The sequence below is a fragment of the Lepidochelys olivacea genome (genome assembly GCF_965140295.1).
Source record: "Lepidochelys olivacea isolate rLepOli2 genome assembly, chromosome: 3".
NCBI lineage: Eukaryota > Metazoa > Chordata > Testudines > Cheloniidae > Lepidochelys > Lepidochelys olivacea.
This window is the reverse complement of record NC_140413.1, coordinates 141,128,895-141,143,803: the sequence shown is the minus strand read 5'-3', so window position 1 is coordinate 141,143,803 and position 14,909 is coordinate 141,128,895. Positions and strand designations below refer to the sequence as shown.

The 14,909-nt window shown below is 41.6% G+C and overlaps 1 protein-coding gene across 8 annotated transcripts in view; it reads left to right on the top strand.

Moving 5' to 3' along the window:
* AKT3 (AKT serine/threonine kinase 3) overlaps positions 1 to 14,909 on the top strand; it is a 272,181-nt gene that overhangs the window by 97,325 nt on the left and 159,947 nt on the right. Inside the window, exon 1 of one of the 8 annotated variants that reach the window (XM_084623744.1) lies at positions 7,547 to 7,731. The exons of the other annotated variants lie outside the window; for them this stretch is intronic. The gene's annotated coding sequence lies outside the window, so the exon portion shown is untranslated. Of the gene's footprint in view, positions 1 to 7,546; positions 7,732 to 14,909 lie in introns of those variants that run through there. 8 annotated transcript variants of the gene reach the window in all.

Sequence of the window (14,909 nt, the reverse complement as noted above, 5' to 3'; positions counted from 1 at the left end):
AAGGAGGTGACAGACTTGCAAATATTTGCTAGGAAGGAAGATCAGCTTTAGGTACCTCATTTCTGTCACTGTTTAGGCCTCATGGGACCAAAGGAATGATGATCTGAGAATTTTGCAATCTTTTTCCTCTGAAGAAGAGGTGAAAAGCATAGTTTAGAGACATTAGTTTCCTTACCCAGACAGTCTGAGTCTCCCCCTCCCTTGTCCAGGTCTCAATGTCCTGCTCAACCCCAAGCAGACTGATTCCCAGTCACCTCTTTTCACCCTTGCCCCCAGTTCCAGTCTCATTGCCTAGACAATCGAGTATATCTTCCCCTGGCCCCGCAAGTCCCAGTCTCACCAGATTCATCCCACTCCTTTCTCTCCCACCAGGTCTGGCTACTGTCCCCGCTGCATTTGAATCAGGCTGCTTCCTCCACCACATGGCTTTGGTACAAGCGAGAAGGGCTGGGTTGGTTATTGAGAGCATAAGAGAGAGAGTCTCCATGCTCTTGGTTCTAGCACATGGAATCACTCTAACCTGGAGCAGGTATTCCAGGGAAAGTTTGGCTTTGCCCATGTTATTTTGGTACATGCTCAGTTGCTCTGTGGGGATAGTGCATGTAGTCCAGTCAGCATTAGAAGCTGTGAGAGGGTTGAGCATGCTCAGTGAGGACAAAGTTCAGAGATTTTAGCTGTTAAGCTCAGCAAGTCTTTACTGAGCATGTGTGAACTGCAGTCTTTCAAAGACTGAGATGGGTGAACTTGAGTGTCTGGTATTAAGTGAGGATATTGATATAACAGGCATCACAGAAACTTGATGGATTGATGATAACTGGACACAGTCATACCAGGGTGTCACAGAGTCACCGGGTGATGCTCTGGAACTACTCCATACGAAGCCAGTCAGGACTCTGGGGGAGCCTCTTCTCTGCGAGCAGACTGTCTCTAGGGCAAGAAGCTTACGCAGCTTCTTGGGACTGACCTCGGAGTATTCAGCATCCCCTTCCACACCGTGTGCTTCCCACAGCGGGTCTGCACAGGCGGGGCTCCTGGGGAAGCCAGTGGGTCCTGAACCCCAATTCTGCAGTCAAACTTGACTCTCAGCCAGCCACTAAAACAGAAGGTTTATTAGATGACAGGAACATGGTCTAAAACAGAGCTTGTGGGTACAGAGAACAGGACCCCTCAGTCAGGTCCGTCCCGGGGGGCAGGGAGGCCAGAGCCCCATCTGGGCCTCCCTCCATTTCCCCAGCCAGCTCCAACTGAGACTCTCCAGCCCCTCCTCTGGCCTTTGTCTCTCTCCCGGGCCAGGAGGCCACCTGATCTCTTTGTTCTCCAACACCTTCAGTTGGCACCTTTGCAGAGGGGGGGCCCAGGCCATCAGTTGCCAGGAGACAAGGTGTCTGCCATTCTCTGTGCAGACACCATCACACTGGCCCTCTAAGGCTCTGCAATAATCACACATCTTATCCTAGCACCTAGATACTTAAGAAAGGCATAGGGGAAACTGAGGTACTCACACAATATTTAGAGAAAACATTAAGAACATTCCCACTTCATCACACAGGGTACAAAATATATAGGAATGATAGAGTAGGTCGTGCTGGTAGGGGAGTGGCACTATATGTGAAAGAAAGCATGGAGTTTTTAAATACAGTTAAAATCGATAGCAGTAGGAATATACAATTGACCACCTGACCAGGCTAGTGCTTGTGAAATGCTCTGGGAGATTAGAGAGGCTATAAGAATAGAAAACTCAAAAATAATGGTTCCTATATTGACTGGATACATGTCGCCTCAGGACGGGATGCTGAGATAGTTTTTAGACACCATGAATGACTGCTTCTTAGAACAGCAATTCCTGGAACCCATAAGGAGAGGCGGCAATTCTTGATTTTGTCCTAAGTGGAGCACAGGGTCTGGTCAAAGAAGTGAATATAGCTGAATTGCTTGGTAATAATGACCATAATGTAATTAAATTTAACATTGTGGAAAAATACCAGAGAAGCCCACCACAGTAGCATTTAACTTCAGAAAGGGGAGCTACACAAAAATGAGAGAGCTAGTTCAACAGAAATTAAAAGGTACAGTCACAAGAGAGAAATGCAGGCAAGCTGCATTGAAACTTTATAAAACACTGAAATAAATTGCCTAGGGAGGTTGTGGAATCTCCATTATTGGAGATTTTTAAGAGCAGGTTAGACAAACATCTGTCAGGGATGGTCTGGATAATACTTAGTCCTGCCATGGGTGCAGGGGCCTGGTCTAGAAGATGACCTTTCGAGGTTCCTTCCAGTCCTATGATTCTATGAAAAACCCCATAAAATAGAGGGTCAAACTAAATACATAGTACTCATTAAAACAACATAGTAAGAGGACCAAAATAGTGCCACCAAGCTAAACAACAGAGAAAAAGAAGTGGTTAGAGGCAAAAAGGCATCTTTTAAAAATGGGAAGTCAAATCCTATTAAGGAAAATAGAAAGGAGTGTAAACTCTGGCAAGTCAAGTGTAAAAGTATAGTTAGGCAAAAAATATAAATAAATAAATTTGAAGAGCAACTAACAAAAGTCATACAGTACTAACAGTAAATTTTTTTTTAAAATACATCAGAAGTAGGAAACCTCCCAAACTACCAATGGGGCCACTGGATAATCGAGGTGCTAAAGGAGCACTGAAGGAAGACCAGACTATTGTGATGAAGCTAAATGAATTCTTTGCTTCAGTCTTCAGTGCAGAGGATTTGAGGGAGAGTCCCACACCTGAGCTGTTCTTTTTAGGTGACACATCTGAAGATTTAGGAACAAATTGATTTATTGAACAGTAAATAAGTAACCAGGACCAGATGGTATTCACTCAAGACTTCTGGAGGAACTCAAATGTGACATTGCAGAACTACTAACTGTGGTATTTAACCTATTGCTTAAATCAGCTTCTGTTGTAGATGACTGGAGGATAGTGTGACAGGGTCGGGCCAGATGGTTATAGGAGAGTAATAGAAAGCAGATATATTAGCCCCAGGCTAAGTAGGTCCCTTTTCCCTGGGTAAGGTAACAGGGAAGGTTCCAGAACAATCAGGAACCTTCTGGAGACGATTAAGACAGGCTGATTAGAACACCTGCAGCCAATCAAGAAGCTGCTAGAATCAATTAAGGCAGGCTAATCAGGGCACCTGGGTTTTAAAAAGGAGCTCACTTCAGTTTGTGGTGTGCGTGTGAGGAGCTGGGAGCAAGAGGCACTAGGAGCTGAGAGTGAGAACATGGACTGTTGGAGGACTGAGGTGTACAAGCATTATCCGACATCGGGAGGAAGGTCCGGTGGTGAGGATAAAGAAGGTGTTGGGAGAAGGCCATGGGGAAGTAGCCCAGGGAGTTGTAGCTGTCACACAGCTGTTCCAGGAGGCACTCTAGACAGCTGCATTCCACAGGGCCCTGGGCTGGAACCCGGAGTAGAGGGCGGGCCTGGGTTCCCCCCAAATCCTCCCAGGTCCTGGTCAGACACAGGAGGAGTCGACCTGGACTGTGGGTTCACAAAAATGGCCAAGCTGAGGGCTGCCGTGAAGCTCCAAGGTGAGCAAATCCGCCAATAAGCGCGAGACCCACCAAGGTAGAGCAGGAACTTTGTCACAATAGCTAATTTGACACCAATTTTTAAAAAAGGTTCCAGAGGTGATCCTTCTAATTACAGGCCAGTAAGCCTAACTTCAGTACCCAGCAAACTATAGGAAAGAACAGAATTACTAGACACAAAATGAACACAGTTTGTTGGGGAAGAGTCATCCCTACGTTTGTAAAGGGAAATCAGGCCTTACCAATCTATTAGAATTCTTTGTGGGGGTCAACAAACATATGGACAAGAGCGATCCCGTGCATATAGTGTACTTGGGCTTAAGAAAACCTTTGACAAGATTTATCACCAAAGGCTCCTGAGCAAAGTATGTAGTCATGGGGTAAAAAGGAAGTTCCTCTCATGGATCAGTAACTGTATAAAGGACAGGAAACAAAGGGTAGGACTAAGTGGTCAGTTATCATAATGGAGAGAGATAAATAGTGGTGTCACTCAAGAATCTGTACTAGGACAAATGCTGTTCAATATGTTAATAAATGACCCTGAAAAAAGGTAAAAAGTGAGGTTGGAAAATTTGCAGAGGATTCAAAATTACTCAAGATAGTTAAGTCCAAAGCCGACTGTGAAGAGTTATAAAGGGATCTCACAAAAGTGAGTGAGCAACAAAATGGCTGATGAAATTAATTGTTGATAAATGCGAAGTAATGCATGTTGGAAAACATAATCCCAACTATACATATAAAATGATGGGATCTAAATTAGATACCACTCAAGAAAGATTTTGGAGTCATTGTGGATCTCTGAAAACATCTGCTCAAAGTGCAGCAGCATTCAAAAAAGCTAACAACATTAGCTTTCCAATCACTAGGGAAGGGATAGATAATAAGACAGAAAATATCTTAATGCCACTATATTAATCCATGATACGCTCACAATTTGATTACTGCATCCAGTTTTGGTCACCCTGTATCAAAAAAGATATATTGGAAAAGGTACAGAGAAGGGGAACAAATATGACTCGGGGTATGATTGTGATTGGGAACTTGGGAGGGAAGTGATCATGATCTGATAGAATTAAAGATCCTATGGAAAGGAAGGCATGAGAAAAAGCAAAACAAGGACACTGAAATCTGCCTTTCTGAAGTCCAACCAGCTCAGAGAAATAGTAGGGAAGGTCCCATGGAAAGACCAATTAGGAAGAAAAGAAGTCGAAGGGAGCTGGCAGTTCCTAAAAGATGCAATACTAGAGGCTCAACATCAAGCTATTTCAATGCAGAGGAAAGATAAGTAGAGCCACAGGAGACAATATGGCTGCCCAAGGAGCTTTTTAGCTGTCTAAAAATCAAAAGGAATACATAAAGGAAATGGAAGGAGGGGCATGTCACCAAGAAAGTATACATGGGAATAGTGCGAGTGTGTAGGGAGAAAATCAGTAAAGCAAAGGCAAAGAATTAGTTTTATAGCTGGCAATGAATGTTAGAGACAACAAGAAGGGGTTCTTCAATTATGTCAGCCAAAAAAGAAAGATCAAGAATGGTGTGGGTCTGCCACTCAATAGAGAAAGGTGATCTGGTAATGGAAGATGATAGGAAGACAGAGCTGCACAATGCCTACTTTGCTTCAGTCGTCTCTCAGAAAATAACATGACCAGAAAACTAGCAAAGTTACCATAGACGACAAAGGGGAGGGGATGCAGATTGGGATAAGTAAAGAACACATCAGCAATCTTCTGACCAATTTGAATGAATTCAAGTCAGCGGGGCCTGATGCTGTTCACCTGAAGGAATTAGCTGAAGAAATCTTGGAGACGCTGGCAATAATATTTGAAAACTCATGGATGACTGCAGAGATCCTGGAAGACTGGAGAAGGGCTAATGTAAGGCCCGTCTTTAAAAGGGCAAAAAGGAGGAGCTGGGGAACTATAGACCAGTCAGCATGACTCTGATACCAGGGAAGCTATGAGAGCGATATATAAAACATTCAATTTGCGAATACCTGGAGGATGAAGGGGTGATCACTAGCAGCCACCATGGGTTTACCAAGAACAAATCATGCCAAACCAGCTTGATTTCCTTCTTTGACAGGGTAACTAGTTTGGGGGATAGGGGGAATGAGGTGGACATAATATACCTAGACTTCAGCAATGCTTTTGACATAGTCCCACATGACATTCTGTTAAGTAAACTGGAGAAATGCGGGCTGGGCAGAACTACTATTAAGTGGTTACGTAATTGGTTAAACAACCGCAAAGAGTAACTATTGGAATGATGTCAGATTGGAGGGAGATCTCAAGTTGGGTTCCACAAGCAATTGTTCTTGTCCAGTGTTGTTTAACATCTTTATTAATGACTCGGATGTAGGAATAGAGAGCATACTGATCAGATTTGCAGATGACACCACCACGCTGGGTGGTGGGGGGAAAAGGGAGGGTTGCCAACACTTTGGAGGATAGAGCTAAAATTCAGAGGGCTCTTGTTAAATTGGAGAACTGGGCTATACACAACAAAATGAAATTCAACAAAGACAAATGTAAGGTGCTACACTTAGGGAAGAAATATCCAAATGCACAAATACAGAATAGGGGATAACTGGCTTGGCAGCAATACTGCTGAGAAAGATCTGGAAGTAGTGGTGAATCACAACCTCAACAAGAGTCAGCAATTCGATTGCTGTTGCCAAATTAAATAAATAAAGATGCAATTTTAGGTTGCATTAATAGTCATGGGAAGTGATAGTACCACTCTACTTGGTGCTGGGTAGGCCTCAGCTGGAGTACTGTGTCCAATTTTGGTCACCAATCTATAGAAAGGATGTAGAGAAACTGGAAAGGATCCAGAGGTGAGTGACAAAGATGATCAAAGGGATGGAATGTAAGCCACATGAGTAAAGGCTGAAGGAACTGGTATGTTTTGGTTGGAAAAGAGGAGATTAAATGGGAGACATGATACTGGTTTTCAAATACTTGAAATACTTCAAATAATGCCATAAAAAAGGAGAGCAGTTGTTCTCTCTTGCCACAGAGGGCAGGACAAGAGGCAATGTCAAACTATAGCATAGCAGATTTAGAATAAATCTCAAGTAAAACTTCCTAACTGTAAGAACAGTGGAACAGACTGCCTAGAGAGTTTATGGAAACTCCTTCACTAGAGGTTTTCTAAAGGAGGCTGGATAGCCCTCTCTCCTGGATGATTTAAATAGAACAAATCCTGCATCTTGGCAGTGGGTTAGAGTAGATCAGTGGGTTCTCAATTAGGGGTACGCATACCCCTGGGGTATGCAGAGGTCTTCCAGAGGATACCTCAACTCATCTAGATATTTGCCTAGTTTTACAACAGGCTACATAAAAAGCCCTAGTGAAGTTAGTACAAACTAAAATTTCATAGGTTTCAGAGTAGCAGCCGTGTTAGTCTGTATTCGCAAAAAGAAAAGGAGGACTTGTGGCACCTTAGAGACTAACAAATTTATTTGAGCATAAGCTTTTGTGAGCTACAGCTCACTTCATCGGAATGCAGACTGAATGCATCTGATGAAGTGAGCTGTAGCTCATGAAAGTTTATGCTCAAATAAATATGTGTTAGTCTCTAATATGCCACAAGTACTCCTAAAATTTCATATGACTTATTTTTACTGCTCTATATACTAGAAGCTGAAAGGTAAGTACAGTATTTATATTCCAATTGATTTATTTTATAATTATATGGTAAAATGAGAGAGTAAGCAATTTTTCAGTAATAGTGTGCTGTGACACTTTTTTGTCTTTTTATGTCTGATTTTTTTGTAAGCAAGTAGTTTTTAAGCGAGGTGAAACTTATGGGTATATAAGACAAATCAGACTCTCATAAGGGGTATGCTTGTCTGGAAAGATTGAGAGCCACTGGAGCAGATGATCCTTATGGTTCCTCCTAACCCTATGATTCTCCTGCCCATTGTCTGTAACACTAGGTGTGAGGCATTTTTTATTTTTAAAAAAATGCTTTTGTCTTTTCATTTCCAGGACAGATTAATGATGATATAAAAGGAAATCCTGACCACCAACAGCTTACTGTGTTTATAGTGTTATCATTTTGCAGTTGATCTTGTTTTCCTATTCATAACAATGAGTGTCATGCTTGTGACTGAACGCTGATGGGCATGTTAAACCATTTCATGCAAAGCATCTTGTTACTACTGGGAATGCTTTAATGGTAAGTATGAACTTGCTGAGGATGGTAGTCTCAAAACAAGGGTTTGGAGCTTTGGTTTTACTTTGAGATTACAGATTGCAGCCAACACAATCCTGAACAGGTAGGGGTGGGGGGGAACAAAGTGCAGGAAAACACCTAATTATAGTAATTGCAGCTGGTTTCAAAGTACTTCTAACAGTTTGTGCATAACGCTTACTTGAAAGCATCAAATCGGTGCTAGTTGTGAAACAGAACACCTGTTTGTTGTTGAGCATGTGTTTATGCAGATGATTGTTGTTGTCAAAGCACCTTGATGTAGAGTAGTCCTGTTTACATTTACATTCTCCCCAAAGGATTAACAGTGTTCTCTCAATAAATTTGCAGCCTATTCTCCTCTCAAAGGCTGCTGTTTGGAGGGTGGTGTGAATGAGGCAACAAGTGCTTGCTAATCACTTGAATATACATAATTAGCGACAGTCTGGTGCACCGGAGTCTTTGTACAACGATAACAATACTGATTGGCAGTAGCAGATAACAATAGTTATGGCATGATGCTATTTGTTGAATATTTGAGGGTGTTTTTTCTTTTATATTTTCAGTGGGTTTTTTGAGTTAATTATGCTTGTACTGTGGAAATCTTTATCTACTACATTGTGTTAATGTCCAATGTGTTAAAGATGGGTCACATGATTTGATTTAATCCAAAGAATAAGGTCTTGAAATCTTTGGTAAAGCACTATACAGCTTTTGAGGCTCAGTTGGATTCACTGTTACCTAATTATTTTATATTTTTACATGACTTTGGGCAGAAATACCAAAACGGCATGCTAAAAGGCATTTTAAACAATTTTTTTGGACTAATAGGCAGAAGGTTCTATTGGAGTTCTGCAGAGATCAGATCTAGACCCAACACTATTTAACATTTGTATAAATGATCTGGATGTAAATATAAAATCTCTTCTGGCCTTAAAAGTCTATGAATTGGTGAATAAATCTTCCTAAGTGTCTTGTGTAATTTTGTATACTGAAAAGGTTCAGAATAGTAACCAAACGTGGATATTTATCAGAATCTGAACTGAATTTCTGAACGCTTAGTGTTTTGTCTAGGAGTTAATCAAAATAATACCTTTTGAATGAAACATTAAAAATCAAGGTCCCATTTGTCCTTCACCTTTAATAAGTCATGGTACTAAAAATAAATAATTATTAGTTAAAGTAACACCGTATCAATTTAAAGTCTTAGAGCCCTGACATTTCCGAGGTTATTAGCCAATCCTTTGCACTGAGTTCAGCACTCTACGGTCTCTATACCCTCAACACTCTGCCTCCCATATACTCCATACATTCTTTGGATGGGCAATTTGATCTTTCCTCCAAACCCAGGCATTTAAAGGAAAGTACAGTGTCTGCACACCCCACTCTTCTTGCTGGATATGTTTTATGGGACAACAGTGCCGTGTTAGCACCTGTGCAACCACAGACTTGCCGAAAGAGAGGCTGAATGAAGACGTCAGGCAGATCACTGTAAATTGTGTTGTCTTGAGTTCATCTCCTCTTATATTCATATGGCTTGTGTCAAGATCAGATGAGTGTAATGTGGGCCTTGCTGGTAGCAGTAGACAGTGGATGAGAAGCCTGGGCAGCAAGAGGAGACATGGAGGAAGTGTTTGTTTACTACTTTTAAAAAATGGGGCTGGGAATCAGTGAGCTTATGTCCCTTGCCAGCATCAAACCACCCTGCCCTCAGGAGAGAAACTGTAGGACACTTCAGGATCCTAATTCCAGCAAGTCATGACAGGACACACATTCAACTTTTCTTCAGAGCTTACTTAATGAAAATTTATACATATTCTTTGGGGTATATATTTTGTCCACATTCTTTTATATTGTAAAATCAATATAATTTTCAGTGATATAACCATACCATTGATTTTATGTATGTATGACAACTGCTATGAATTTTGGTCCTTTTTAGACACGTTTTGGAGAGCATCACTGTATATTTGAGCTTTTTCTGTAATACCTATTTTACCTAAATTTCATATCCGTGCATTTCCACTAGTGGTAGCAATAGCGGGTGGGAGTGCTGATCGAGAGAGGCTGCTGGCATTTTAGCAATCATGATGTCCAGCTCTTCTCCAAGCAGGGCTAGATGTGAGGGTGGTTAAAACACAGATGTTCAGCCTACGGTTGTGCTCTCACCATTGTTCCCACCAGTGACTCTGTGCCAGTTGTAGCAATAGAGGGAAATTAAACTAGTAGTAATAGTTTCCTTATTTAACTGTAACTCGTAACTGAAAAATATTCTGTGTGTTTAAAAGGTTTTTTTACTTTCCTGTTTGTTGTATTCCAAAAATACTCCTGTTCCTTTTGCAGATACAGACTAACACGGCTGCTACTCTGAAACCTGTCATTTAACTACTGTGAGTTTCTTAGCACTGCCATTAACAGTTTGGAACATGATTATCTTGTCATTGTTAATGAGTGAAATTAGTAGTTAAATTATTTTTAATTAAGATATTTAATTAGTCACACTAGATTATTTTTATATAATGTAAAATTCCAAAAATATTTTTATAAACATAAAAAAACAGGTAAGATTTAATTAAAAATGACAGAGCCCATCAAGTAATGGGTTGTGATCTTGGCAAGAGTGAGTTTGCCTTGTTCTTATGGCTGAGTGATGTAACAAGAAAAGAGATCCTAATTTTTTTCCAGTATTTAAAATAACCATATTAGGCACCACCATCTGACTTTTAAACAATATAGTATATTTAAAAATATGGGTTTCAGAGTAGCAGCCGTGTTAGTCTGTATTCACAAAAAGAAAAGGAGTACTTGTGGCACCTTTAAGACTAACACATTTATTTGAGCATAAGCTTTCGTGAGCTTATGATGAAGTGAGCTGTAGCTCACAAAAGCTTATGCTCAAATAAATGTGTTAGTCTCTAAGGTGCCACAAGTACTCCTTTTCTTTTTAAATATATGGGTAGATCATTCTTGGTTTCTAGCTCTTTGCACTGTGAGATGAGTACCAGTGACCATTTGAATCTAATTGTACAGGTTGCCTAAGAAAAGTAGATGACCGTGATAAAGGAGCAAATAACAGAATTTTTAGTGCCAAGACAAAGAAAATAATTCCCAATAATAATTAGCTGAAGGTTTGTTTTTTTTTAAATAAACTCAGTACATCTTCAGCTCTCAATATACCTTCACTTGTATATCAGAACTTGCAAGTCTAATATGCTTTATGCATAATCTCTTTTATTATAAAATAGAATTAACATGAAAGTTTAACCTGGAATGTAATTAAGAGATGCCAGAAGGCTGGTGATAACTTTACATTGGAAAAATCAAATAAATGTATTATTAATGAATGAAAACTTCAAGTAGTATGATAAAATAAAAAATTTGCAACAATGAGAACTGTGCAACTCAAGTCATATATGGAACAGAGGCACAGAACTGGCTTGTAGTTTTAACTAGATGAAAATTTCCACTTTTTTTCAGCATATATTTTTGTCCACCAAAAGTCCAGCAATAAGCAGGTAGGATAAGCAAAGTATACTATATTTCCAGTTTGTCCCACAGGAGTATTTGATTCTACTAAACATTGGTCTGCTTCATTAATGAAGGATGATGTACAATGCATATAAAACTATTGTAGAGTTTGTGACCGGGTCGGGCCAGATGGCTACAGGAGAGTGATAGAAGGCAGATATATTAGCCCCAGGTTGAGTAGGTCCCTTTTCCCTGGGTAAGGTAACAGTGAAGGTTCCAGAACAATCAGGAACTTTCTGGAAACAATTAAGACAGGCTGATTAGAACACCTGCAGCCAATCAAGAAGCTGCTAGAATCAATTAAGGCAGGCTAATCAGGGCACCTGAGTTTAAAAAGGACCTCACTTCAGTTTGCGGCGCGTGTGTGAGGAGCTGAGAGTGAGAAGGCGTACTGCTGGAGAACTGAGGAGTACAAGCATTATCCGACATCGGGAGGAAGGTCCGGTTGTGAGGATAAAGAAGGTGTTGGGAGAAGGCCATGGGGAAGTAGCCCAGGGAGTTGTAGCTGTCGCACAGCTTTTCCAGGAGGCACTCTAGACAGCTGCTTTCCACAGGGCCCTGGGTTGGAACCCGGAGTAGAGGGCAGGCCCGGGTTCCCCCCAAACCTCCCAACTCCTGATCAGGCACAGGAGGAGTCGACCTGGACTGTGGGTTCACATAAACGGCCAAACTGAGGGCTGCCGTGAATCTCTGAGGTGAGCAAATCCACCAATAAGCGCAAGACCCACCAAGGTAGAGGAGGAACTTTGTCACAAGTTCCATACTAACAGGTGGTAGTGGAAAGATGAAAATTAGTTAAAGGATGTCCAAGTGAGACCAGCTATTCCAATGGAATACTCTCCTGTGTACTTCAATTTGAAGGGATGGGAAGCAGTTGGCTTGACAGTAGTAATTGACGGGAAAAAAAGTGGTTGTTAAACAACCTCCAGATAAGAGCAGTCAGACTAGTTTTTCTGCATTTTCACCACAAGCTCAAAAATGCCTAAATAGAGATGCAGTTGGACATGGTGACTATTCTTTCACATATAAACTCTGAAACTTCCGTAGGTTTCAGTAGGCTGCAGCATTCTCTCCTTGGCTTCTCTGGCACTCTTCCTTGGTACAGACTCTTTGTTATTCCTTCATGCAAATACAGCAGCTAATACAAATGGTCCCAGGCGTCCAGGACCAATGTGCACCCCACCCTCCCTGTCTCCCCAGTGACTTAAGCACATTCTTTCCCAGAGGTCCAGTCTTGTGGGCTTTCTAGATATACAAGTTACCTCTTAAGAACATAAGAATGGCCATACTGGGTCAGACCAAAGGTCCATCCAGCCCAATATCCTGTCTACCAACAGTGGCCAATGCCAGGTGCCCCAGAGGGAGTGAACCTAACAGGTAATGATCAAGTGATCTCTCTTCTGCCATCCATCTCCACTCTCTGACAAACAGAGGCTAGGGACACCATTCCTTACCCATCCTGGCTAATAGCCATTAATGGACTTAACTTCCACGAATTTATCCAGTTCTCTTTTATACCCTGTTATAGTCCTCTTCAAGGACATGTGAAGGTTAAAAGCAAACAGACACACAGACTTTGTAATAGTTTCCAAAACCAGTATATCTCTTTACTTTAGGTATCACTGAAGACATACGGATCCAGACAAAAAAATAAAAAAACCTTACACACATCTCCTTGCTTCAGTTTCCTCATAAATCTGGAGCTTTCTCTGGGCTTACATCAGACTCCTTTGAGCAGTATAGGATCCCTCTTCCTGCACATGACTTCTCTTCAGAATCATGGAATCTCTCTCTCTCCCTCCCCCACCCCTCACCCCCTTTTGCTGTGCCCACAGTAATAAAATACTTCCCCCACTATGAAATCCTTCCTTACTGTTGCCAAAGCTGTGTGTCTGTCTGTGATTCTCCCTGACTCACACAGTCTCTGCGCTTTTAAAGGCTACAACAACTTGTTTATTTGTCCTCCTGTTTGGGGATTTTCCACTCTTCAAACCCCAACGCCTGCAGAGAAGTTGGGGAAAACTTTTTTCCTAGGATGCAATTGCTCTTTTGTCTTCCCTAGGTAAGAACTAATTCAGGAGCTGATAGTCCAGTAATTGGCTTATTCATGGATAGATGGTCGACACTGCCCCCTCCATTTTCCTAGCACAGGGAGGATGAGGCAGTACCCAGTAAAAGATAGTCAAAAGACATACGGATAGAGACAATTCATAAAATCAAACTGGAATTCATAAGTTGTACATAGACAGATTCCCCAAATTGCCATGTTCTGGTCGCACCGTTGACAACAGATAAATGTAACCATCCTGCCTTGTCACTCTCATAGCCAAAACACTTGTAGGGGACTTACGCAGATCCCCAGTGTGTCTGGGAGAGTGGGAAATCAACACTGAATTCTTTGAATGAATTTGTCATCATTGGAGGAAGCTGCAAATAGATAATGATGGCTACGAAGCCCAACAGAAAGTAGACAGTTATTTCAGCTGGTGCAGGGATATGAGTTCCAGCACCTCAGAAGCCCTAGCAGTTGAAAAGAACTCCAAATGGGGCCTACTTTTTTTGACCCTGGACCAAGATAAACAGAAAATCTCTTGGGATCATGATGATGATGTGTTCTTCCTGAAAGCATTTTATCCATGTAAGATACTAGGATTTGGCGGATACTTTCTCACTTTTGGGATGGAGGAGATTGGAACTTATGTCTTCTCCATGGCTGAGGTACTGAAATTCCTTCAAAATTACTTTAACGTGCAAATGAACACCAGCACCATAAAGTGGATTCGTGAACAGTATCAGCCTTGAGAAGACACAGCAACAGTTTACCTCTTGGAGTTGCTGCCGCTGTGCTAGATTTAATACCTAGGTTGTCAGCATACAGACCACGACATACCTCCTTCGGTTTCTAAATCTGATATCAAGTTTGCTCGCTGCTTCTGGTTGTGAACTAGAAGAAAATCCCTTAGATTATTATGATTCATTCTGGTTCTCAGGTCATAGAATCATAGAATATTAGGGTTGGAAGAGACCTCAGGAGGTCATCTAGTTCAGTCCCCTGCTCAAAGCAGGACCAATCTCAACTAAATCATCCCAGTCAGGGCTTTGTTAAGCCGGGCCTTAAAAACCTCTCAGGATGGAGATTCCACTACTTCCCTAGGTAACCCATTCTAGTGCTTCACCACCCTCCTAGTGAAATAGTGTTTCCTAATATCCAACCTAGACCTTCCCCACTGAAACTTGAGACCATTGCTCCCTGTTCTGTCAGATTAGCTCCATCGTCTTTGGAACCCACCTTCAGGTAGTTGAAGACTGCTGTCAAATCCCCCCTCACTCTTCTCTTCTGGAGACTAAATAAACCCAGTTCCCTCAGCCTCTCCTCATGAATCATGTGCCCCAGCCCCCTAATCATTTTCGTTGTCCTTCACTGGAATCTCTCCAATTTGTCCACATCCTTTCTGTAGTGGGGGTCCCAAAACTGGACTCAGTACTAGATGCAGTACTCCAGATGTGGCCTCACTAGTTCCGAATAGAGGGGAATAATCACCCATATCCAGCTTCTCATTCACTGTAATCCCCAGGTCTTTTTCTTTAGAACTGCCGCTTAGCCAGTCAGTTCCCAGCCTGTAGCAGTGCATGGGATT